At 44.9% G+C, this 25,843-nt stretch overlaps 1 pseudogene; it reads left to right on the top strand.

The window, feature by feature from the left end:
* LOC139235364 (zinc finger protein 229-like) overlaps window positions 1-9,991 on the top strand; it is a 239,924-nt pseudogene extending 229,933 nt beyond the window's left edge.
* The last annotated feature ends 15,852 nt before the right edge of the window (window positions 9,992-25,843 follow it).

The following is a 25,843-nucleotide window of genomic DNA, read 5'->3' as shown; positions in this document are numbered from 1 at the left end:
TACCCTTCAGAATCTTGTATGTTTCAATGAGATCCCCTCTCATTCTTCTAAACTCCAGAGAGTATCGGTCCATTCTACACAATCTCTCAATCGTAAGACAGCTCTCTCATACCAGGAATCAATCTTGTGAACCTCCATTGCACCATCTCCAAGGCAAGTATATCTTTCCTTTGATAAGGAGACTGAAACTGCCCAGTACTCCAGGTGTGGTCTCACCAAGGCCCTGTACAATTGCAGCAATAGATCCTGACTCTTATACTCCACCCCCTTACTGCTTGCTGTACCTGCATGCTCGCTTTCTGTGTTTCTTGCACAAGGACACCCAAATCTCTCTCAACACCAACATTTAAAGTTTCTCACCATTTAAAAGATATTCTGTTTTTCTATTCTTCCTACCAAAGTGAATAACCTCACATTTCCCGACATTATACTCAATCTGCCACCTTACTGCCCATTCACATCGTCTGTCTATATATCTTTGCACTCTTGTGTTCTGCTCCCAGCTTACTGTCTCACCGAGCTTTGTATCGTCAGCAAATATTACACTGGGTCCCTTTATCTAGGTCATTAATATAGATTATAAATAGCTGAGGCCCCAGCACTGATCCTTGCTGCACCCCACTAGTTACAGCCTGCCGGAAGCCCCGCCCCTCACACACTCCAATTAGTTGGAGGACCAACCGCCCATCCGGTCCTCCAGCCCCGCCTCACTCTTCCTATTGGTGGGGAACTGCCGTCAATCACCCGGGCAGTGTGAGCTGAGCATGTGCAGGCGGCGGTGACAGACGCTGACGCAGGAGGTGAGCGAGATCCAGGGAGCGGGTTAAAGAAACGCTGGGGACAACAACACCGAGTGCAGCCCCCGGGCCCAGATATAAACCGGGGAACATTCTCCCCACACCGGGGGGGGGGATATAAACCGGGGAACATTCTCCCCACACCGGGGGGTGGGATATAAACCGGGGAACATTCTCCCCACACCGGGGGGGGGGATATAAACCGGGGAACATTCTCCCCACACCGGGGGGGGGATATAAACCGGGGAACATTCTCCCCACACCGGGGGGGGGGATATAAACCGGGGAACATTCTCCCCACACCGGGGGAGGGGGGGGATATAAACCGGGGAACATTCTCCCCACACCGGGGGGGGGGATATAAACCGGGGAACATTCTCCCCACACCGGGGGAGGGGGGGGATATAAACCGGGGAACATTCTCCCCACACCGGGGGGAGGGGATATAAACCGGGGAACATTCTCCCCACACCGGGGTGCTGGATATAAACCGGGGAACATTCTCCCCACACCGGGGGGGTGGATATAAACCGGGGAACATTCTCCCCACACCGGGGGGGAATATAAACCGGGGAACTTTCTCCCCACACCGGGGGGGATATAAACCGGGGAACATTCTCCTCACACCGGGGGAGGGGGGGGATATAAACCGGGGAACATTCTCCCCACACCGGGGGAGGGGGGGGATATAAACCGGGGAACATTCTCCCCACACCGGGGGGCGGGATATAAACCGGGGAACATTCTCCCCACACCGGGGGGAGGGGGGAAATAAACCGGGGAACATTCTCCCCACACCGGGGGGGGATATAAACCGGGGAACATTCTCTCCACACCGGGGGGGGGATATAAACCGGGGAACATTCTCCCCACACCGGGTGGGGGGATATAAACCGGGGAACATTCTCCCCACACCGGGGGGTGGGGGGGATATAAACCGGGGAACATTCTCCCCACACCGGGGGGGGGATATCAAGCGGGGAACATTCTCCCCACACCGGGGGGTGGGGGGGATATAAACCGGGGAACATTCTCCCCACACCGGGTGGGGGGATATAAACCGGGGAACATTCTCCTCACACCGGGTGGGGGGATATAAACCGGGGAACATTCTCCCCACACCGGGGGGTGGGGGGGATATAAACCGGGGAACATTCTCCCCACACCGGGGGGAGGGGGGATATAAACCGGGGAACATTCTCCCCACACCGGGGGGAGGGGGGATATAAACCGCGGAACATTCTCCGCACACCGGGGGGAGGGGGGATATAAACCGGGGAACATTCTCCCCACACCGGGGAGGGGGGATATAAACCGGGGAACATTCTCTCCACACCGGGGGGGGATATAAACCGGGGAACATTCTCCCCACACCGGGGGGGTGGATATAAACCGGGGAACATTCTCCCCACACCGGGGGGGAATATAAACCGGGGAACTTTCTCCCCACACCGGGGGGGATATAAACCGGGGAACATTCTCCTCACACCGGGGGAGGGGGGGGATATAAACCGGGGAACATTCTCCCCACACCGGGGGAGGGGGGGGATATAAACCGGGGAACATTCTCCCCACACCGGGGGATATAAACCGGGGAACATTCTCCCCACAACGGGGGAGGGGGGGGATATAAACCGGGGAACATTCTCCCCACACCGGGGGGCGGGATATAAACCGGGGAACATTCTCCCCACACCGGGGGGAGGGGGGAAATAAACCGGGGAACATTCTCCCCACACCGGGGGGGGATATAAACCGGGGAACATTCTCCCCACACCGGGGGGTGGGGGGGATATAAACCGGGGAACATTCTCCCCACACCGGGGGGGGGATATCAAGCGGGGAACATTCTCCCCACACCGGGGGGTGGGGGGGATATAAACCGGGGAACATTCTCCCCACACCGGGTGGGGGATATAAACCGGGGAACATTCTCCCCACACCGGGGGGGGAATATAAACCGGGGAACATTCTCCCCACACCGGGGGGAGGGGGGATATAAACCGCGGAACATTCTCCCCACACCGGGGGGAGGGGGGATATAAACCGGGGAACATTCTCCCCACACCGGGGAGGGGGGATATAAACCGGGGAACATTCTCTCCACACCGGGGGGGGATATAAACCGGGGAACATTCTCCCCACACCGGGGGGGGGCGGGGGGGATATAAACCGGGGAACATTCTCCCCACACCGGGGGGAGGGGGGATATAAACCGGGGAACATTCTCCCCACACCGGGGGGGGGGATATAAACCGGGGAACATTCTCCCCACACCGGGGAGGGGGGATATAAACCGGGGAACATTCTCCCCACACCGGGGGGGATATAAACCGGGGAACATTCTCCACCTGCCTGCCGGGTCCTGGGTCCGCTCCAGCCCGAAGGAGCGGTCAGTGCATGCGCTGTGTCTGCGTCAAACTCTCAGGGAGTGTCTGTAAATCAACGAGAAATAGTAATGGACCAGGGAGCGTCTGTAAATGAAGGTTCAATGGTGACTGAGCAGGGAGCGTCTGTAAAGAATTCTAGAATCACAGAATATTGCAGCACAGAAGGGGGCCATTCGGCCCATCGAGTCTGTGCCGATACTTTCGGGAAGCAATCCGGTTATCCCGCTTCCCCCGCTCTTTCCCCAAAACCCTGCAATATCATTCTGCTTCAAGTGTTTGTCCAATTCACTTTTGAAGGCTACGATTGACTCTGTCTCCACCGCTCCGTCAGGCAGTGCATTCCAAACCCTAACCACTCCTTGTGGGAAAATGGTTTTCCTCATGTGACCTCTGTTTTTGCCAATCGCCTCAAATCTGTGCCCTCTGGTTATCAGCCGATAGAAACAGTGTCTCTATTTATTCTATCTAATCTTCATGATTTTTAACACCTCTATCAAATCTCGTCTTAACCTTCTCTGCTCCAAGCAGAACAATCCCAGCTTCTCCAGTCTCCACATAAATGAAGTTCCTCATCCCTGGCACCATTCCAGTAAATCTCTTCTGTCCCCTCTCCAAAGCCTTTGTGTCCTTCCTGAAGTGTGCCCAGAATTGGACCCAACCCTCCAGCTGGGGTTGAGCTAGTGTTTTATATAGCTTTAGCATAACTTCCCGGCTTTAGTACTCTGAGCCTCGATTTATAAAGCCCAGGATCCTTTACGCTTTATTAACAGCTTTGTTAACCTGTCCTGCGACCTTCAAAGATTTATTAAACTCTTTAAATATTTCAAAAAATGTAGCAGAAATGGAGAGTGGTCAGGGAGCGTCTGTAAAGGAAGGAGAAATGGGGAGTGGTCAGGGAGCGTCTGTAAAGGAAGGAGAAATGGAGATTGGTCAGGGAGCGTCTGTAAAGGAAGGAGAAATGATGAGTGGTCAGGGAGCGTCTGTAAAGGAAGGAGAAATGGAGAGTGGTCAGGGAGCGTCTGTAAAGGAAGGAGAAATGGAGAGTGGTCAGGGAGCGTCTGTAAAGGAAGGAGAAATGGAGAGTGGTCAGGGAGCGTCTGTAAAGGAAGGAGAAATGGAGAGTGGTCAGGGAGCGTCTGTAAAGGAAGGAGAAATGGAGAGTGGTCAGGGAGCGTCTGTAAAGGAAGGAGAAATGGAGAGTGGTCAGGGAGCGTCTGTAAAGGAAGGAGAAATGATGACTGGGCACGAAGCTCAATTAAAAAATTCTCATCCTTGTTTTCAAATCCCTCCGTGGCCTCGCCCCTCCCTATCTCTGTAACCTCCTCCAGCCCTATAACCCTCCAGGATCTCTGGCATCCTGCACATTCCTGATTTTAATCTCACCACCATTGGTGGCTAGGCCCTAAGCTCCAGAATTCCCTCCCTACACCTCTCCCTCCTCCTTTAAGACCCTAAGAACATAAGAAATAGGAGCAGGAGTAGGCCATTTGGCCCCTCGAGTCTGCTCCACCATTCAATAAGATCATGGCTCATCTGGTCATCGACTGAGCTCCACTTCCCTCCCCACTCCCCATAACCCTTAATTCCCTTATTGTTCAAAAATCTGTCTATCTGCACCTTAAATATATTCAATGACCCAGCCTCCACAGCTCTCTGGGGCAGAGAATTTCACAGATTAACAACCTTCTGAGAGAAGAAATTTCTCCTCATCTCAGTTCTAAATGGGCGGCCCCTTATTCTAAGACTATGTCCTCTAGTTTTAGTTTCCCCTATGAGTGGATGCAAATATCCTCTCTGCATCCACCTTTTCGAACCCCCTCATTATCTTATATGTTTCAACAAAATCCCATCTCATTCTTCTGAACTCCAATGAGTATAGGCCCAACCTATTCAACTTATTTTCACCAGACATCCCCCTCATATCCGGAATCAACCTAGTGAACCTTCTCTGACAGCCTCCAATGCAAGTATATCCCTCCTTAAATAAGCAGACTAAAACTGTACGCAGTACTCCAGGTGTGGCCTCACCAATACCCTGTACAGGTGTAGCAGACTTCTCTGCTTTTATACTCCATTCCCCTTGCAATAAAGGCCAACATTCTATTTGCCTTCCTGATTACTTGCTGTACCTACATACTAACTTTATGTGTTTCTTGCACAAGGACCCCCAGGTCTCTCTGTACTGCAGCACTTTGCAATTTTTCTCCATTTAAATTATAATTTGCTTTTCTTTTATTTCTGGCAAAGTGGATAATCTCACAGTTTCCCACATTATACTCCATCTGCCAAATTTTTGCCCACTCACTGAGCCTTTGCAGATTTTTTGTGTCCTCCTCACAATTTGCTTTCCCACCCATCTTTGTATCATCAGCAAACTTGGCTACATTACACTCTGTCCCTTCATCCAAGTCATTACTATGGATTGTAAATAGTTGAGGACCCAGCACCGATCCCTGCGGCACTCCACTAATCACTGTTTGTCAACTGTAAAAAGACCCATTTATCCCGACTGTGTTTTCTCTTAGTTAGCCAATCCTCTATCCATGCTAATATATTGCCCCTAACCCAGTGAGCTTTTATCTTGTGCAGTAACCTCTTATGTGGCACCTTATCGAATGCCTTCTTGAAATCCAAATACACCACATCCACTGGTTCCCCCTTATCCATCCTGCTCTTTACATCCTCAAAGAACTCCAGCAAATTTGTCAAACATGATTTCCCTTTCATAAAACCATGCTGACTCTGCTTGATTGAATCATGGTTTTCCAAATGTCCCATTACTGCTTCCTTAATAATGGACTCCAACATTTTCCCAACGACAGATGTGAGGCTAACTGGTCGATAGTTTCCTGCTTTTTGTCTGCCTCCTTTTTTAAATAGGGGCGTTACATTTGTGGTTTTCCAGTCTGCTGGGACTGCCCAGAATCCAGGGAATTTTGGTAGATTTAAACCAATGCATCCACTCTGCAGCCATTTCTCTTAAGACCCTGGGATGTAAGGCATCAGGTCCAGGGGATTTGTCCACCTTTAGTCCCATTATTTTACCTAGTACCACTTCATTACTGATAGTAATTGTATTAAATTCCTCCCTACCTATCGCCCCTTGATTATCCACTATTGGGATGTTTTTAGTGTCTTCTACCGTGAAGACCGATACAAAATATTTATTCAACGTCTCTGCCATTTCCCTGTTCTCCATTATTAATTCCCCAGTCTCATCCTCCAGGGGACCAACATTTACTTGAGCCACTCTTTTCCTTTTTAACCCTCTTTAAAATGTGCCTCTTTGACCATCGGTGTCAAATTTTATCTGATAATGCTCCTGTGAAGCACCAGGGGACATTTTACAGAGTTATTTCAAGGCTGAGATAGATACATTTTTGGTGTTTGGGGAATCGAGGGATATGGAGATCGGGCGGGAAAGTGGAGTTGAGGTTGATGATCAGCCATGATGTTATTGAATGGTGGAGCAGGCTCGAGGGGCCGTATGGCCTACTCCTGCTCATAACTCTTATGTTCTTAAAGGTGCTATATAAATGAAAGTTGTTGTTGTCTATAGAGGAAGGAGAAATGGTGATGGGTCAGGGAGAGCATTTGATCAGAACTGGGAGATATGGCAGATGGACAGCTTAAAGGGAGCGATAGAGTGAGGGAAAGGAGAGAGAGAGAGAGAGACCATGTACACAAGACATGAACTGTAAAGTTGGGTGGGGAAGAGGAAGTGGGGAAGTGACAGCAGACAAAAGGAGGCACAATGGGAGAAGGGAGAGTAATAAAAGACATATAGAAAATAAAAAGACTTGCATTTATTTTGCACCTTTCACCACCACCAGATGCCCCAAAGCCCTTCACAGTCAATTAAGTTATTTTTGAAGTGTAGTCTCTATCATAATGTAGGAAACGCAGCAACCAATTTACAATGTGATAATGACCAGATAATCTGCTTTACTGATGTTGAGGGAAAATATTGGCCAGGACATCGGGGATAACTCCCCTGTTCTGCTTGAAATAGTGCAATGGGACCTTTTACGTACACCTGAGGGAGCAGACGGGGCCTCGATTTAACATCTTATCCAAAAGACAGCACCTCCGACAGTACAGCAGTCCCTCAGCACTGCACTGGAGCATCAGCCGAGATTTTTGTGTTCATGTCTCTGGAGTGCGACATCAACCCACAACCTTGTGACCCAGAGGCAAGTGTGTTACCCACTGAGTCACAGCTGACACAAATACTGACATAGTTACAGCAGGTTAGCTCAGTTGGAGATGTTAGATGATGCATTTATCAATGCTTAGATATTTTGTCTATTCCTCAAAATCATCTCACGAACACCCTGTACAGTTGTAGCAAGACTTCTCTACTTTTATACTCCATTCCCCTTACAATAAAGGCCAACATTGCATTTGCCTTCCTGATTACTTGCTGTACCTGATGCTAACTTTTTGTGTTTCATGCACAAGGACCCCCAGATCCCTCTGTACCGCAGCATTTTGTAGTCTCCATTTAAATAATAATTTGCCTTTTTATTCTTCCTACCAAAGTGCATAACCTCACATTTTCCCACATTATACTCCATCTGCCAAATTTTTGCCCACTCACTGAGCCTGTCCATAACCCTTTGCAGATTCTTTGTCTTTGTCTCCTCACAACTTGCTTTCCCACCTATCTTGGTATCAGCAGCATATTTGGCTGCAGTGCACTCCGTCCCTTCATCCAAGTCATTAATATAGATTGTAAATAGTTGAGGCCCCAGCACTGATCCCTGTGGCACCCCACTAGTTACAGTTTGCCAACCTGAAAATGACCCATTTATCTGTTTTTTCTGTTAGTTTGCCAATCCTACATCTATGCTAATATATTACCCCCAACCCTGTGAGCTCTTATATTGTGCAGTAACCTTTTATCTGGCACCTTATCGAATGACTTCTGGAAATGCAAATACACAACTGCTACTGGTTCCTCTTCATCCACCCTGCTCGTTACATCCTCAAAGAATTCCAGCAAATTTGTCAAACCTGATTTCCCTTTCATAAAACCATGCCATCTCTGCTTGACTATTATGATTTTCTAAATGTCCTGCTACTATTTCCTTAATAATGGCCTCCAGCATTTTTCCAATGATAGATGTTTGGCTAACTGCTCTATAGTTTCCTGCTTTCTCTCTCCCTCCCTCCCTTGTTGAATAGTGGTGTTACATTCGAGGTTTTCCAATCCACTGGGACCTTGCCAGAATCCAGGGAATTTTGTTAGATTACAACCAATCCATCCATTTTCTCTGCAGCCACTTCTTTTAAGACCCTAGGGAGGTCCACATTTAGTCCCAATAGTTTGTCTAGTACTTTTTCTCTCGTGATAATGATTGTTTTAAGTTCCTCACTCCCTGTGACCCCTTCATTAATATTATTGGGGTGCTTTTAGTGTCTTCCACCGTGAAGACCACACAAAATATTTGTTTAAAGACTCTGCCATTTCCCTGTTTCTCATTATTAATTCCCCATCTCATCCTCTAAGGGACCAACGTTTATTTTAGCTATCTCTTCCTTTTTATATACCTGTAGAAGCTCTGACTGTGTTTATATTTCTTGCCAGTTTACTCTCAATCTACCTTTTCCCTCTTTATTATTTTTATTAAGTCAATACTTAAAACCACACAGCAGAAGGAAAGAATGTTCCATAGAAACTAGAATTGTCTCTGTTGAATTTCGATCCTGCACTTCCAGTGATGACTTTTGTAAACACTTTTTGCAGGATGTTAGAAGGGGAGGATTTGAAGGAGGGAAACTCAAACTAAACGTCACGTCAAGATCTGATAGAGTCACTCAATTCATCAGGACTTGAATATCATCGGCCTTTGAATGTGGAAGGAGAAATGTTTTTTTGTTTTGCCTGTGGGGAAAGATTACAAACATCAGTGTGACTGAAAAAGCAGAGACACAAACACCCGATTGAGAGTGTTTTAGTGCACTGATTGTGGAAAGAGCTTTAACCAGTTACACAGCCTGAAACACCATCGTACCATTCACAGCGGGGAAAACTGTAAACGTGTTGTGTGTGGAGGAGGCTTCAACTGATCATCCAACCTGGAGAGACAGAACCACACCCGCACCACGGAGAAACCGTGGAAATGTGGGGACTGTGGGAAGGGATTTAGCTACCCATCTGCACTGCAAATTCATCAACACAGTCACACTGGGGAGAGGCCGTTCACCTGCCCCGTGTGTGGGAAGGGATTCACTCGGTCATCCGACCTGCTGATACACCAGCGAGTTCACCCTGGGAAGAGGCCATTCACCTGCCCCGTGTGTGGGAAGGGATTCACTCGGTCATCCAACCTGCTGATACACCAGCGAGTTCACACTGGGGAGAGGCCATTTATCTGCTCTGAGTGTGGGAAGGGATTCAGTGTGTCATCCTGCCTGCTGACACACCAGCGGGTTCACACTGGTGAGAGGCAGTTCACCTGCTCGGAGTGTGGGAAGCGATTCACTCGGTCATTCCACCTGCTGGCACACCAGCGAGTTCACAAGTGACTGCAGGGGTTGGATTCTGCTGTTATTGCAGCTGTTAATCACATCCTGACTGAATCGTGTCCATTCCGACAGTTGAAGTTTGTTTCTGATGAAAATAACCCCTATAACTGGGCTGGAATATAATATTTAGATGTTTCAATAACAGAGTGTGTCGATATTTAATGTTCCAAGATAAGAGGAGACTAATTAATGTCCTGTTACTGACTGCACCATTTTGGGGCCTTTTCTCCTTTCTAACTCTGGATTATTTCAGTTCTCATACCTTCGGTTACTCTCGTGGACAAATGCCAGTTCCCCTTACCTTCCAGAGTGCCTCTCCTAGCCTTGGTATTGTGGGAAGGTGTCGGTAACATGACTGGGAGCCCTGAACACAAAACCCAGTCTGTGAATCACTTTCAGATACTGGACTTAGTGTGTGTCCCACAGCATCTCTCTCACCTTCGATGTGTGAATGGAGCATCACGCCTGCAAACCTGGGTTCAATTTAAATTTGAATCCACTCAGGAAATGTATTTAAGAAAATACAGATCACATCAAATAATTGCCAATGGTTTCGAGTCAACAAGATGAACAAGTAAATACATCCCGGCCCAATATTCCAGCTCTGCATTCACAGGAGAAAGTCTGTTATCAAACTCCTCGAGTAGACAGAATAGAGAACAATGCTAACTCTAAGAATATCTAGCATCTGTTGTAAATATCTTTCAAATCCCGACTGATACAATCTGGCGTTTTCCTTTCAGTTGAAGTGAATGGAAGATGAGAGGGGTATTGGCATCGGGAATTCGGTTAATTCAGCTTCTGAAAGGTGTTCATGTTTAGTTCATTCCATAGCGGCGAAAATATGGTTGTTATCATTAAAGAGAGATTTCATTGAGCAACAGTTGGTGTTTGCAACCAACTGGCTGAGGATATTTTCTTCATAGAATGTTTAGATTAGAAATATTATGTTAGAATAAGAAAAGTTCAGAGACTAGTGGTTTGTGCTTGTCACAGGAAGACCAGTGCTTCCAACATTGTTGATGAATGTTGAAGAAAATGCAGACTTGTGTCTCTGGACTATGCCGTAGCCAAAGACTACCATATCAGGCAATGCCAGTTCCAGTTGGATAAGAGGTTGATGGCATAGCAAAAGATCCAGCAGTTAAAACAAAATTATCTCCAGTTATCTGCAGACATCGAATGTCGCAGCATGCTGACAAAGTTGGACTTAAGAATTTAAAGTATTGAGTTAAATTATTGGGATTGATTGTTATAGAATTGAATTGTTATAGAATGGAAAAGTGGTGAAGTTATGCTAAACTTGTATTGAACCTTGGTTAGACTTTGTGTGTGCAATTCTGGTCACCATATTATAAAAAGGATATGGAGGCACTGGAGAGGGTGCAGAGAAGATTTACAAGGATGATACCAGAAAGGTGACCGTATACCTATCGGGAAAGGATGGACAGGCCGGGTCTCTCTTCTCTTGAAAAAAGAAGGCTGAGGGGTGACCTAAAATGATGAAAGATTATGATAGAGAAGATACAGTGTTTCCACTTGTGGGGACCAGCATAATTAGAGGCCATCAACATAAGATAGTCACCAAGAAATGAAATAGAGAATTCAGAAGAAATCTCTACCCGGAGAGTGGTGAGAATGTGGAACTCACTGCCACAGGGAGGGGTTGAAGCGAATAGTATCGATGCATTTAAGGGGAGGCTAGAGAAACATGAGGGAAAAGGGAATCGAGGGCTATGTGGATATAGTTAGATGAGGAAAGAAGGGAGGGGGCTCGAGTGGAGCATAAACGCCGGCATGGACTGGTTGGGCCGAATGGCCTGTTTCTGGGTCCTATATCCGATGTAATCCTATTGTCCAAGACACACTGCTCGAAGGAGAAGATAAATGACTTGCATCCAAACGCGATTGTTACTTTTGTCTTCTTTGTAAAATGACAAAGTCTGGGCATAATTTGTTTGTGAAATTAAAACTGATTTTTTATATATATATATATATATATATATTGCTAAGCGTCGCTGGTCAAACACATGGGAAGGAAAATTTAGCTGAAAATTGAGATAATTAAGTTTTATTTTTGAAAAAGTCCCGTCTCTGTGGTTCTGTCCAAACTATGTATTCAGAAATAAGTTTTTTGGGGCGACTGTTATGCTAAAGGTAACTAACACCCTTCCTCGTGGCATATTTTGGAGAATAAAAGGTCCAAGAAGAGGTTCGGTTAAATAAAATTAAACAAAGAAACTGGGTCAAAACTTGGAGCAAGTGGGAATGTTTGATCGATGTTTAAAGACAGTATGATAATATTGTATGCGACAGTAAAGTTCCTCTGGGCTCATGAATGAAATGGTGAACACTGTATAAAATGTAATGAGAGGAAATGAGTGAGGATATAAGAGGAAAACAGGAAAGTTACACCTCCAAATAGAAATGTTTCTTCACTAATTGTTCCTGGGTGAATTGTCATAAATCACCTGGGTACAATCTGGTGTTAATGTAAATTCTTGTTAAAGTCAGGGAAGTGTAGGAAATTGCTAAGATTTCTCTGAGATGTTTGTGTCATTGCCTACACTGAACAATAAGAAAACTGAATTTGATCGCCTGGCCCCTACCCGAGACATCAGGACCGTGCAGAGGGAGATGAGCAAAGATCTTCAGACACCCCACGATCTTTTGATAAGATCACCTCAAATGGCTTGGGTCAGATGTCACATGTGGCATGATATTGGGATACCGCTGTGTGTGTGTGTGAACGAGTCTCAGGCATGCTCAGTTATCGACAACAGCACAACATGAAATGGCTAATGTGGCTCAGGAGAGTGAGAGAACTTTTTAAACCGTCAAGGCCGTGACACGTTCTCCATAGAGAAACCGACTTTGAAATAATCAGGATGGAGTTAAACACACTGCTACCTGTCAGAGGCGTTAGAATTAACAGTAGCGAGAATGCTGATCAAATTCGGATTTCCTTACAGCTAGAATGGTTGTCAGTTTCAATGCTGCCACTAAGTACTGAACAAAGAAAGCTTGTAGAGAGGCTAAAAATAAAAAAAGTCAGCCTGTTTCTGTCTGGACAAGGTGGCCATGGCTGTGTACAGATCAGCTACAAGCTGAAGGTGGGAGAGAAGGAGGCCAGACCTTACAGGCTCCATAACAAAACATGGATCCAAGTGAGAGGCGATCTCCAGGAGGAAGCAGAGGACCTCAAAAGGGTTAGTTTTGGAATCCGTGATAAACCGAGGTATAGATCCTCAAAAGCATAATTTTGGTGGTAATAGAGAAAGAACCCTAAAGCCTGCTCCTTGGGAAGATTGGGAGACCAGGAAGACTCCCCTGAACCAGGTGGGTTGGGACACATCCTGACCCGAAACACTAAATTAATAGTGTTCACTTAAAGAGTTAGTATCACACCAGGACAATAAGTAATTCAAGACCATAATAAAATACTTCAATACAAACTTAAAATGTAATGACGGCAGGTTATTTTAAAGTAAGAAATGTCGTATGTTGATCAGTAATGTTTACTATTGGTTTGCCAAGTACAAACGCTGATAGTGATCATCATATGTGGGACTTAAATAAAATGACATCCCACCTCACAAAAAGAACTCGACCTGTCCCATCCAGTAAAAGAACCCACATGTAATGGACTAGAAGTAACTGAATCAGGAAATGTATTATATAACAATGTGTGTTTTTAAATTGTACATTGAAATCAAAAGATTTAAACATGAGCTTGAATCTATCAACTAGATTATGTGAAGGGAGATATTCACAATTAATAGACAAAATGGGAAGAGAAATAGTAAAGGATGTGTTTGTAAAGAAAAGAAAACAGGAACCAAGGGATGAGGAAGATGGGGAACACAAGGAGAATCAGTTTAAATCACAAGGAAAGTGAGAGCTGACAGGATAGCTCAGAATATGAGCCACAGCAAGGTTAGCAGGAGTGAACAGAATAGATATAGAAAGTGAATGGGAACATGATGTGGCTTACTGGAGGTATCATGTGTAGCCTCTGACATTTATGATGAATGTAGTGCAGAAGGGACTGGACAAGAGAGAGACTAATCAAATCCCTTTGTTTATTCATGAAGAACAACTGAGAAAATGGTTTAGGGGAACCAAGTCATATGCTTTGATGTGATGCAGCCAATAGGAATGGGGATTTTGTCCCCGAGGGAAGGAGAAAGAAGTGAAGATATTAGACCAGTGGGACTAGTCTTGTTTTTGCTAAGGAAAAATGGAAATGAAACGAAACCTTGGACGGTGTATAGGGTAGAACCGTTTGCAAGGATGGAAGACTGAGCTAGGTCCGATCCATAAACAGTATGAGGAATATCCAAGATATCTGATTAAGAAGGGAGTAACTTGGATAGCACCAGATATGCAGTGTTGTACTCTGAAAGGGACAACATGGGTTTGTAGCTGTTCCAGCTTGTGGGTTCACCCTCGACAAGGAATCTCCAGAATGCCAGATTGAAATAAATAAATGGGGCGAAGGCCAAACTAATACCATGTATAAAGGAAAAGGACAGTATTGTGTGACTACTACTGTCACGTATATGACTGTGGGTTCAACCCGATGCCCCAGACTGGAACATCACTTTAGCTTGATTCCACCGAGGAACACATGTATCAGTGCTAAACGTTGATTCTGGTACATCATCATAACGCAACTTATCTGCAGACAAGGCTGCCTCTGGAGGATGAAGCCATTCAAGTCATTCCACATATAGGACACTATATTCTCCCTGTTTCTGGCTTTAAAGCTCATAATTCAGCGAATTAGGTCATCCCAGAAACACACAGTGCAAATCATAGAGGAAGAGAGAGACAGAACAGGCAATCCCAAGACTTGAGAATCAGGAATGGTGGAAAGTAGTATCTAGTTAGATTGTTCCAGCTGGGATTGGTGATAGCACGGATCATAGCTTCAGGGATTATGGTCATTGCATTATGCTGTAAGGAAGTCAATAAGGGACATTGAAAATATAAGGGAAGGGAAGGACGCTGAGACGAAACTGGGATTAGTAAAGACAAAGAAGGATATAAAACACTTTGTCAACAGGTAATGTAACCCATAAAAAAACCTGTGGGACAGGTTGACATGTGGACCCTGGTTAATTCAGCTTCTGAAAGGGGTTTATGTTTCATTCATTCAATAGAGGGAAAATGTGGTTCGTATTATTAGGGAGAGAGTGACAGATTTCACTTAGCAACAGCTGGTGTTTTGCGATCAACCAGGCTTCGATATTCATAATAGAATGGATTAGAAATATTGTTTGGATAAGAAAAGTCCAGAACTAGTGGTTTATGATCACCATAGCAGGCCACAATGCTTCTAAATGTGTTGCTGATGTAAACTTGTGTCTCTGTAAGATGCAGTAGCCAGAGACTACCATATTTGGCAAAGCCGGCTCCAGTTTGATAAGAAAATAGTCTATAAATGTAAGCTTTTTCCTTTGTTCGTTAGCGTGGAGATACCCATGCCTGGTTACACGTGCTCCATCTGTGACTATACTCCACTTGTAAATTGATTAGAAACAGAAGATTTAATTCGTTACGACTCAAGTGAACAAACAGAAGTTTGTTTTAAATCAACACTTGGTTCTTTTTTTGAAGTTTGGAAATTCAAAACTTCCTTAGGAATTAAAAATCCGTCAAAACAGCTGAAATCATTCGAAAAGCTATCATTATTAACCTTGAATAAAACATAGCTTAGTTCATTTCAATAGCTCCTATTTAATTCGGAACAATATTTTATTAACTAAACAATACAGAACAGATAAAATAAAACAAAGTAGCACATGCTTACAGAACACAGTAAATTACATCATTGTTACCTTCAGGTGTTTTTCCAAATGACTAAAAATACTGAATATGAGTGGAGAAACATTGATTCAATTTGCTTAAATGTGAAAAAACAAAGTGCTTTGAGAAATTTCAAACCAAGTATCAGGCACATGGCAACCGTAACTTCAAGGCTGAAGTTTATCTTTACCGCAGGGAAAGGGTTCACAGCCAGATAGGGAATGGAAGACCAGCAGGAAGAGTAGAGCAAGGAAGGTAGTGCAGGGGTCCCCTGCGGTCATCCCCCTGCAAAACAGATACACCGCTTTGGGTACTGTTGAGGGGAATGACTCATCAGGGGAGGGCAGCAGCAGCCAAGTTCATGGCACCGTGGCTGGCTCTGCTGCACAGGAGGGCAAGAAAAAGAGTGGGAGAGCGATAGTGATAGGGGATTCAATTGTGAGGGGAATAGATAGGCGTTTCTGCGGCCGCAACCGAGACTCCAGGATGGTATGTTGCCTCCCTGGTGCAAGGGTCAAGGATGTCTCGGAGCGGGTGCAGGACATTCTGAAATGGGAGGGAGAACAGCCAGTTGTCGTGGTGCACATTGGTACCAACGACATAGGCAAAAAAAGGGATGAGGTCCTACGAAACGAATTTAAGGAGCTAGGAGCTAAATTAAAAAGTAGGACCTCAAAAGTAGTAATCTCGGGATTGCTACCAGTGCCACCTGATAGTCAGAGTAGGAATCGCAGGATAGCGCAGATGAATACGTGGCTTGAGCAGTGGTGCAGCAGGGAGGGATTCAAATTCCTGGGGCATTGGGACCGGTTCTGGGGGAGGTGGGACCAGTACAAACCGGACGGTCTGCACCTGGGCAGGACTGGAACCAATGTCCTCGGGGGAGTGTTTGCTAGTGCTGTTGGTGAGGATTTAAACTAATATGGCAGGGGGATGGGAACCAATGCAGGGAGACAGAGGGAAACAAAAAGGAGCCAAAAGCAAAAGACAGAAAGGAGAGGAGGAAAAGTGTAGGGCAGAGAAACCCAAGGCAAAGAACAAAAAGGGCCACTGTACAGCAAAATTCTAAAAGGACAAAGGGTGTTAATAAAACAAGCCTGAAGGCTTTGTGTCTTAATGCAAGGAGTATCCGCAATAAGGTGGATGAATTAATTGTGCAAATAGATGTTAACAAATATGATGTGATTGGGATTACGGAGACGTGGCTCCAGGATGATCAGGGCTGGGAACTCAACATTCAGGGGTATTCAACATTCAGGAAGGATAGAATAAAAGGAAAAGGAGGTGGGGTAGCATTGCTGGTTAAAGAGGAGATTAATGCAATAGTTAGGAAAGACATTAGCTTGGATGATGTGGAATCTATATGGGTAGAGCTGCAGAACACCAAAGGGCAAAAAACGTTAGTAGGAGTTGTGTACAGACCTCCAAACAGTAATAGGGATGTTGGGGAGGGCATCAAACTGGAAATTAGGGGTGCATGCAATAAAGGTGTAGCAGTTATAATGGGTGACTTTAATATGCACATAGATTGGGCTAGCCAAACTGGAAGCAATACGGTGGAGGAGGATTTCCTGGAGTGCATAAGGGATGGTTTTCTAGACCAATATGTTGAGGAACCAACTAGGGGGGAGGCCATCTTAGACTGGGTGTTGTGTAATGAGAGAGGATTAATTAGCAATCTCATTGTGCGAGGCCCCTTGGGGAAGAGTGACCATAATATGGTGGAATTCTGCATTAGGATGGAGAATGAAACAGTAAATTCAGAGACCATGGTCCAGAACTTAAAGAAGGGTAACTTTGAAGGTATGAGGCGAGAATTGGCTAGGATAGATTGGCGAATGATACTTAGGGGGTTGACTGTGGATGGGCAATGGCAGACATTTAGAGACCGCATGGATGAAGTACAACAATTGTACATTCCTGTCTGGCGTAAAAATAAAAAGGGGAAGGTGGCTCAACCGTGGCTATCTAGGGAAATCAGGGATAGTATTAAAGGCAAGGAAGTGGCATACAAATTGGCCAGAAATAGCAGCGAACCTGGGGACTGGGAGAAATTTAGAACTCAGCAGAGGAGGACAAAGGGTTTGATTAGGACAGGGAAAATGGAGTACGAGAAGAAGCTTGCAGGGAACATTAAGGCGGATTGCAAAAGTTTCTATAGGTATGTAAAGAGAAAAAGGTTGGTGAAGACAAACGTAGGTCCCCTGCAGTCAGAATCAGGGGAAGTCATAACGGGGAACAAAGAAATGGCGGATCAATTGAACAAGTACTTTGGTTCGGTATTCACTAAGGAGGATACAAACAACCTTCCGGATATAAAAGGGGTCAGAGGGTCTAGTAAGGAAGAGGAACTGAGGGAAATCTTTATTAGTCGGGAAATTGTGTTGGGGAAATTGATGGGATTGAAGGCAGATAAATCCCCAGGGCCTGATGGCCTGCATCCTAGAGTACTTAAGGAGGTGGCCTTGGAAATAGCGGATGCATTGACAGTCATTTTCCAACATTCCATTGACTCTGGATCAGTTCCTATGGAGTGGAGGGTAGCCAATGTAACCCCACTTTTTAAAAAAGGAGGGAGAGAGAAAACAGGGAATTATAGACCGGTCAGCCTGACCTCAGTAGTGGGTAAAATGATGGAATCAATTATTAAGGATGTCATAGCAGTGCATCTGGAAAATGGTGACATGATAGGTCCAAGTCAGCATGGATTTGTGAAAGGGAAATCATGCTTGACAAATCTTCTGGAATTTTTTGAGGATGTTTCCAGTAAAGTGGACAAAGGAGAACCAGTTGATGTGGTATATTTGGACTTTCAGAAGGCTTTCGACAAGGTCCCACACAAGAGATTAATGTGCAAAGTTAAAGCACATGGGATTGGGGGTAGTGTGCTGACGTGGATTGAGAACTGGTTGTCAGACAGGAAGCAAAGAGTAGGAGTAAACGGGTACTTTTCAGAATGGCAGGCAGTGACTAGTGGAGTGCCGCAAGGTTCTGTGCTGGGGCCCCAGCTGTTTACATTGTACATTAATGATTTAGACGAGGGGATTAAATGCAGTATCTCCAAATTTGCGGATGATACTAAGTTGGGTGGCAGTGTGAGCTGCGAGGAGGATGCTATTAGGCTGCAGAGTGACTTGGATAGGTTAGGTGAGTGGGCAAATGCATGGCAGATGAAGTATAATGTGGATAAATGTGAGGTTATCCACTTTGGTGGTAAAAACAGAGAGACAGACTATTATTTGAATGGTGACAGATTAGGAAAAGGGAAGGTGCAACGAGACCTGGGTGTCATGGTACATCAGTCATTGAAGGTTGGCATGCAGGTACAGCAGGCGGTTAAGAAAGCAAATGGCATGTTGGCCTTCATAGCGAGGGGATTTGAATACAGGGGCAGGGAGGTGTTGCTACAGTTGTACAGGGCCTTGGTGAGGCCACACCTGGAGTATTGTGTACAGTTTTGGTCTCCTAACTTGAGGAAGGACATTCTTGCTATTGAGGGAGTGCAGCGAAGGTTCACCAGACTGATTCCCGGGATGGCGGGACTGACCTATCAAGAAAGATTGGATCAATTGGGCTTGTATTCACTGTAGTTCAGAAGAATGAGAGGGGACCTCATAGAAACGTTTAAAATTCTGACGGGTTTAGACAGGTTAGATGCAGAAAGAATGTTCCCAATGTTGGGGAAGTCCAGAACCAGGGGTCACAGTCTGAGGATAAGGGGTAAGCCATTTAGGACCGAGATGAGGAGAAACTTCTTCACCCAGAGAGTGGTGAACCTGTGGAATTCTCTACCACAGAAAGTAGTTGAGGCCAATTCACTAAATATATTCAAAAGGGAGTTAGATGAAGTCCTTACTACTCGGGGGATCAAGGGTTATGGCGAGAAAGCAGGAAGGGGGTACTGAAGTTTCATGTTCAGCCATGAACTCATTGAATGGCGGTGCAGGCTAGAAGGGCTGAATGGCCTGCTCCTGCACCTATTTTCTATGTTTCTATGTTTCTATGTTTCTATGTAAAACAAACTCGCCTGACTTTCAGTGTTGCACAGCTTGCCCCAGTCAAAATATACCAACAGCGTCTTTAACTTCAAAATGTAAATCATAAAGATCCCCTGCTACTAGTTCCACAATCTGAATTGAAATGAACATACTGAACATATCCACACTTGCTTAAAACTCCCAACATCCAAGACAACAAAGGGTTAAACGGCTTTTAGCTCCATGCAGAGAAAAGTGGGTGAAGCTAAAACAAACATAACAGACGCTTTTTTCAAAGACAGACTTTCAGACAAAAGGAATACTGTAAATTCTTAAACATTCATGGTCAGGAAAACTTCCACTCTAATACAATTCACACAAACTGAAATTCCAGCATCCTTTCAGGTTCCTTTCACTCAGTAATCTTGTGCTTTATTTTTCTCGGCACAGAAACTGACAGATTCAGTGTTGGTTTCAACTTCAAGTTTCCTTTTTTCGCCTTTTAAATTGTCATCTGAGCAACTTATTCCCTCATTCTGTTTTTTCCTTCCTTTGCTGAGTTCTCGGCTGGGTTAACTTGCAGCTTAGATCTTTTTCCCTCTCTGTCTCGCCTGTTCCTTATGCTTCTCCTCTCTCACCTGTTAATTTCTCAAGTCTGTGCGCAGAGGTGGGTTGCATAAGCCAATATAAGCTTCCCTTTGTCAAATTGGGACTTGCCCTCGTCAATTTGACTCTGGACCCAATCGACCGCTTTCGGTATGAGTCACCTTGTGGACTCGCGAGGAATGATGGCAAGTGAGTGGTAGGGAGCAGCTTCCCATGTTCATTGTCCCTGGCACGTTCTGTTAGGTTAGCCATGCTTAGCAAACCCATCGCTCAACTACTGGTAGGAGATTAGTCGTCCATCTCCCAGAGATTCTCCATCCTGGATTGATAGCCTGGCCAAGTAAAACTAATTGGCCACAGATCTCCGGACCCCAGTTCCACTGAACAAAATGTTGATTAATTACTATCCGTCAAGTCAATTTGTTGAGTTTTTGGGTCTGTGCCAATTAACCCTTTCACGCCTAAGTTCAGAAAGCTTTGACTTAACTCATATTGGTGACAATAATTATATTTTATTCAGTGAAATTGAGAGACTACTATTCACCAAAACCCTCATCCCAACTCCTCTTGCTCCTCTGCTCTCCAACCATCTTCATCCCAACTCGTTTCACCCTTATTCTCCACCCTCACTTACCCCTCCTCTTAAACCCCTCTCATCTTCCATTCATTTCAATTGAAAGGAAACCGAGAGATTGTACCAGTCAGGATTTGAAAGATATTTACAACAGATTCTACAGGTTCTTAAACTTATGGTCTTCCTATATTCTGTTCACGTGATCAGTTAGAAAACAGACATTCTCCTGTGAATACAGAGCTGGACGATTGGGCTGTGATGTGTTTACTTGTTCATCTTGGTGACTCTAAAGCTTTGCCAATTAATTAATTAATTGATGTAATCGGTTTACTTGTTCATCTTTTGTTAAATACATTTCCTGAGTGGATTCAAATTAAAATTAAAACCAGTTTTGCAGCCATGATGCTCCATTCACACATCGAAGGTGAGCGAGATGCTGTGGGGCACACGCTAAGTTCAGCAGCAGAAAGCCTCTCCCCAGTGTGAAATCGCTGGTGTGTCAGCAGGTGGGATGACCAAGTGAATCCCTTCCCCTGGTGTGACTGCGCTGATGAATATCCAGGTTAGATGGGGAACTAAATCCCCTCCTACAGTCCCCACATTTCCACGGTTTCTCCATGGTGCAGGTATCCTTGTGTCTCTCCAGGTTGGATGATCAGTTGAAGCCTGGTCCACACACACCACGTGTACGGTTCTCCCCGCTGTGAATGGTAAAATGTTTTTTCAGGCTGTGTAACTGGTTAAAGCTCTTTCCACAGTCAGTGCACTGGAACACTCACTTGGGTGTGTGTGTCTCAGTGCTTCTCCAGTCACACTGATATTTGAAATTTTTCCCACAGGCAGAACAGACAAATATTTCTCCTTCTATATTAAAAGGCCGATGATATTCAGGTCCTGAGGAATCAAGTGACTCCGTCAGATCTTGGTGTGATGTTTGGTTTGAGTTTTCCGTCTCCAAATCCTTTGAATACCCTGTAAAAGGAGTTTACAGATCTCATCACCATAAGTACAGGAAAAACATTCAAAACAGTAAATTCTAGTTTCGATGGAACATTTTTTCTTCTCTTGCTCCTCCAAAGCTGTAAATCGCTGCCTCCTCCCTGTGCTGAAATCCAAACCCATCGCACGTCTCAAGACATTTTATCCTCCACTCCCAGTTTTCCCCAGCAACTCTGGCTGGGTTCAGTTCTACACTCACTGGTTCACCTTCCTCTCCTCCCCTGATGGTGCTGACTCTGGCTGGGTTCACTTCTATACTCACTGGGACCCTGAAGACCCAAGCACTCTGTGTTCATTTACAAAGATGGCCACACATGCGCTCTGCAGCTCGATGAACAGCGATAGCGATGCACAAACTTGCGGCGTTCCTTTACAAAGGCGGCCAACCTGGGCCTGTTCCTGTGAAATGTCCCGGAGCTGCAAACGTGAGAGCTCTAGGTTCTTAGTCAGGGTTTACCACCAACACCAGTTACAAATGGGTATGATCTGATAGCCATTACAGAGACGTGGTTGCAAGGTGATCAAGACTGGGAACTTAACATTTCAGGGTACTTGACAATCCGGAGGGACAGACAGAAAAGAAAAGGAGGTGGGGTAGCTCTGATGATAAAGGATGGAATCACTGCCACAGTGAGAAACGATATTGGCTCAAATGATCAGGATGTTGAAACAGTTTTAGTTACCAACGGATGGCTATCTTTTCTCTTATGCGCTTTCCTCCTCACTGGGATATATTTTTCTTGAGAGTTGTGAAATATCTCCTTAAATGTACACCAACCGTCCTACACTTTAATCTATTTTCACAGTCCACTTTGGCCAACTCAGCCCTCACCCCTTCATAGTCTCCTTTATTTAAGCCGAGTACGCTGGTTAGAGATCCTCCATCTGAATTTGAAATTGAATCATGCTACTCATTCCAACGGGATCCTTTACAAGGAGATTGTTTATTAATCCTGTCTCATTACACAGGACCATATCTAAGATAGCCTGCCTCCTTGTTGGTTCCATTGCATACTGTTCAAGGAACCCATCCATTATGCACTCTATGAACTCTTCCTCAAGCCTACCTGACCAATTTGATTTGTCCAATCAATATGGAGGTTAAAATCAACTATGATTATTGCTGTTCCCTTTTTGCAAGCCCCCACTATTTCTTGATTTATACTTCGACCAACAGAGTTGCTACTGTTCGGGAGCTTATAGACTACACCCACCAAGTGACTTTTTAAGAATTAGGAACAGGAGTAGGCCATCTGGCCCCTCGAGCCTGCTCCGCCACTCAACAAGATTATGGCTGATCTGGCAGTGGACTCAGCTCCACTTACCCGCCCGCTCTCCATAACCCTTAATTCCCTTATTGATTAAAAATCTATCTGTGACTTGAATAAATTCAATGAGCTAGCCTCAACTGCTTCCTTGGGAAGAGAATTCCACAGATTCACAACCCTGTCGGAGAAGAAATTCCTTCTCAACTCGGTTTTAAATTGGCTCCCCCGTATTTTGAGGCTGTGCCCCCTAGTTCTAGTCTCCCTGACCAGTGGAAACAACCTTTCTGCCTCTATCTTGTCTATCCCTTTCATTATTTTAAATGTTTCTATCAGATCACCCCTCATCCTTCTGAACTCCAACGAGTAAAGACCCAGTCTACTCAATCTATCGTCATAAGGTAACCCCCTCATCTCCAGAATGAGCCTCATGAATCGTCTCTGTACCCGCTCCAAAACCAGTACATCCTTCCTTAACTAAGGTGACCAAAACTGCACGCAGTACTCCAGCTGCGGCCTCACCAATACCCTGTACAGTTGCAGCAGCACTTCACTGCTATTGTACTCCATCCCTCTCGCAATGAAGGCCAACATTCCATTCGCCTTCCTGATTACCTGCTGCATCTGCAAACTAACTTTTTGAGTTTCATGCACAAGGACCCCCAGGTCCCTCTGCACCACAGCATCTTGTAATTTCTGCCCATTCAAATAATATTCCCTTTTACTGTTTTTTTTTCCCCAAGGTGGATGACCTCACATTTTCCGACATTGTATTCCATTTGCCAAACCTTAGCCCATTCGCTTAACCTATCTCAATCTCTTTGCAGCCTCTCTGCGTCCGCTACACAACCCGCTTTCCCACTAATCTTTGTGTCATCTGCAAATTTTTTTACAATACACTCTGTCCCTTCTTCCAGATCATCTATGTATATTGTACACAGTTGTGGTCCCAGCACCGATCCCTGTGGCACACCACTAACCACCGATTTCCAACCCGAAAAGGACCCATTTATCCCGACTCTCTGCTTTCTATTAGCCAGCCAATTCTCTATCCATGCTAATACATTTCCTCTGACTCCGCGTACCTTTATCTTCTGCAGTAACCTTTTGTGTGGCACCTTATCAAATGCCTTTTGGAAATCTAAATACACCACATCCATCGGTACACCTCTATCCACCATGCTCGTTATATCCTCAAAGAATTCCAGTAAATTAGTTAAACATGATTTCTCCTTCATGAATCCATGTTGCGTCTGCTTGATTGCACAATTCCGATCTAAATGTCCCCCTATTTCTTCCTTAATGATAGCTTCAAGAATTTTCCCCACTGCAGATGTTAAACTAACCGGCCTATCGTGACCTGCCTTTTGTTTGCCCCCTTTTTTAAACAGAGGCGTTACATTAGCTGCTTTCCAATCCGATGGTACCTCCCCAGAGTCCAGAGAATTTTGGTAGATTATAACGAATGCATCTGCTATAACTTCCGCCATCTCTTTTAATACACTGGGATGCATTTCATCAGGAACAGGGGACTTGTCTACCTTGAGATCCATCAGCCTGTCCAGCACTACCCCCCTAGTGACAGTGATTGTTTCAAGGTCCTCCCTTCCCACATTTCCGTGACCATCAATTTTTGGCATGGTTTTTTTGTCTTCCACTGTGAAGATCGAAGCAAAATAATTGTTTAAGGTCTCAGCCATTTCCACATTTCCCATTATTAAATCCCCGTTCTCATCTTCTAACGGACCAACATTTACTTTAGTCACTCTTTTCCGTTTTATATATTGGTAAAAGCTTTTACTATCTGTTTTTATGTTTTGCGCAATTTTACTTTCGTAATCTATGTTTCATTTCTGTATTGCTTTCTTAGTCATTCTTTGCTGTCATTTAAAATTTTCCCAATCTTCTAGTTTCCCACTAACCTTGGCCACTTTATACGCATTGGATTTTAATTTGATACTCTCCTTTATTTCCTTGGTTATCCACGGCTGATTATCCCTACTCTTCACGCCCTTCTTTTTCACTGAAATATATTTTTGTTGAGCACTATGAAAGAGCTCCTCAAAAGTCCTCCACTGTTCCTCAATTGTGCCACCGTTTAGTCTGTGTTCCCAGTCTATTTTACCCAACTCTGCCCTCATCCCACTATAGTCCCCTTTGTTTAAGCATAGTATGCTCCTTTGAGTCACTACTTCTTCACCCTCAATCTGTATTACAAATTGAACCATACTGTGAACACTCATTCCAAGAGGATCATTTACTGGGAGATCATTTATTATTCCTGTCTTATTACACAGGACCAGATATAAGATAGCTTGCTCCCTTGTTGCTTCTCTAACATACTGTTCGAAGAAACAATCCCATATGCATTCTATGAATTCCTCCTCAAGGCTACCCCATTTGACCAATCGATATGTGGGTTAATATCCCCCATGATTACTGCCGTTCCTTTTTCACATGCCTCCATTATTCCCTTGCTTGTTGTCCGCCCCACCGTGAAGTTATTATTTGGGGACCTATAAATACGCCCACCAGTGACTTTTTTCCCTTACTATCTCTAATCTCCACCCACAATGATTCAACTTTTTGTTCATTAGAGCCAATATCGTCTCCACAACTGCCCTGATATCATCCTTTATTAACAGAGCTATCCCACCTCCTTTCTCTTCTTGTCTATCTTTCCGAATTGTCAGATACCCCTGCATGTTTAATTCCCAGTCTTGGCCACCCTGCAACCACGTTTCTATGATGGCCACCAAATCATACCCATTTGTAATGATTTGTGCCATCAACTCATTTACTTTGTTTCGAATGCTGCGTGCGTTTAGGTAAAGCGTTTTAATACTCGTTTTAAAACCATGATTTTAAGTTTTGACCCCTCCTGCAACCCCTT

The sequence above is a fragment of the Pristiophorus japonicus genome, chromosome 23 (assembly GCF_044704955.1).
Source record: "Pristiophorus japonicus isolate sPriJap1 chromosome 23, sPriJap1.hap1, whole genome shotgun sequence".
Taxonomy (NCBI): Eukaryota; Metazoa; Chordata; class Chondrichthyes; family Pristiophoridae; genus Pristiophorus; species Pristiophorus japonicus.
The sequence above is the reverse complement of the archived record's forward strand: the minus strand, read 5'-3'. Positions and strand labels throughout refer to the sequence as shown.